At 56.0% G+C, this 1,384-nt stretch overlaps 1 pseudogene; it reads right to left on the reverse strand.

Moving 5' to 3' along the window:
* LOC129391684 (malignant T-cell-amplified sequence 1-like) overlaps positions 1 to 1,023 on the reverse strand; it is an 11,153-nt pseudogene extending 10,130 nt beyond the window's left edge.
* Positions 1,024 to 1,384: the final 361 nt, after the last annotated feature.

Raw genomic sequence — 1,384 nt, forward strand, 5'->3', positions numbered from 1 at the left:
ATTAACAACTGAAATTTTGATGATAGGAATCTGTAATAAGCTAAATGGCATCCCCCTTGCAAAAGAATTCCATTTTTCTCATTAGCAGACTTGTATCACAAAAAATTGTACTAAATATATTTTAAATTTCATAAATCAACATTTTGTGAAAAAACTGTAAACGATAGTAATTATTACAGCAATGTCAAGTTATTGTAAACTTCGGATTTCTCATTTCACTAATGTTCACATTGTAGTGAATCTCACAACAAAAAAAAATTTCAATTCATTAAATATTTTTCTTGCCCCAATACCGAAATCTGGCCATCTGGTCGACCTTGCCGCTGCAGATGCCAAGTGACTTGTAGCTGGTGTGAACCTCAACAGGAAGGATCGAGATAAAACACGGGCGAAGTCGCACCGCCTCAACGCTGATTCCGGGCCTCGACCCAGGCCACCATCGGTCCCATTTCTCGGCCTCGGGGGTCCTCCCGTCCGCCCGCGCGTCTGTAGACCGTTCACCGTCTGCAGAGCTTCTTCAGAGAAGCGACAGACAACCGCGCCCACCTAGGACCGCGGCCAGGCTCGTGTCTCCTCCCGAACATCACCGAATGCCCCGGGCGGTCCCTGTTTCCAAAGAGAAACGGACTATGACCTACGACCGCTGAAGTCTAGGAGGAACTGCCGCCACTCCACGAGGGCCCTCCAGGTTTGCCCTCGACAGTCCGCGTTGAGGGGACCTGAACAGTTTCGAAACGCAAGCGCCACAGTGACGAGGCGACCAAGGAGAGGGGACGGGAACTCCCCGCGTAGACGGCGGTTCAATCTGCCGGGTGGATACCGTTTGTTGACGTGCAACCCGTGCCCCTGCCTCGGTGCAAGGTCCGCCGCCGGGACCGCCTCGCGTGGAAGGAAGCCGTAGAAACTGAATTGGCCCCCGGTGAGCAGCCCCACCGCCTCGACTGCACAGGGATTGACCCGGCCCCCCAAGCCGGCGAGGACGCCCCGACGGATAACACGGAGGATGACATCGGTCACGGACATCCTCTCCTGGTCACGCGTAGCAGGACGGGAGGTCTCCGCGGGCCAAGGGGCATCAGGGCGTGCTGGTCGACCTGCGCAGACCTCCCAACAACACTTCGAGGGAGCTCAGCGCCGGCCCCACAACACCCTTCTCTCTACATTCAATCTCCGGTGAGAGAAGGACGCGACCACCACTCCGCACCACCGGGATGGTCGTCGCCAGCGTCGCCGGCCTCCCGGAACTCTGCTCCGCGCCTGGCGGGCGAGTCACATCCCTCGCGAAGGTCGCCAAAGCTCAGAAGGGAAGGGACAATATAAAAGCGGCCTCCAGGTGGCTCCCGACAAGGGGCTCGTACGTCAGCGGGATGGATTCTGATCGCTG

Source organism: Physeter macrocephalus, chromosome 20 (assembly GCF_002837175.3).
Source record: "Physeter macrocephalus isolate SW-GA chromosome 20, ASM283717v5, whole genome shotgun sequence".
NCBI classification, from domain to species: domain Eukaryota; kingdom Metazoa; phylum Chordata; class Mammalia; order Artiodactyla; family Physeteridae; genus Physeter; species Physeter macrocephalus.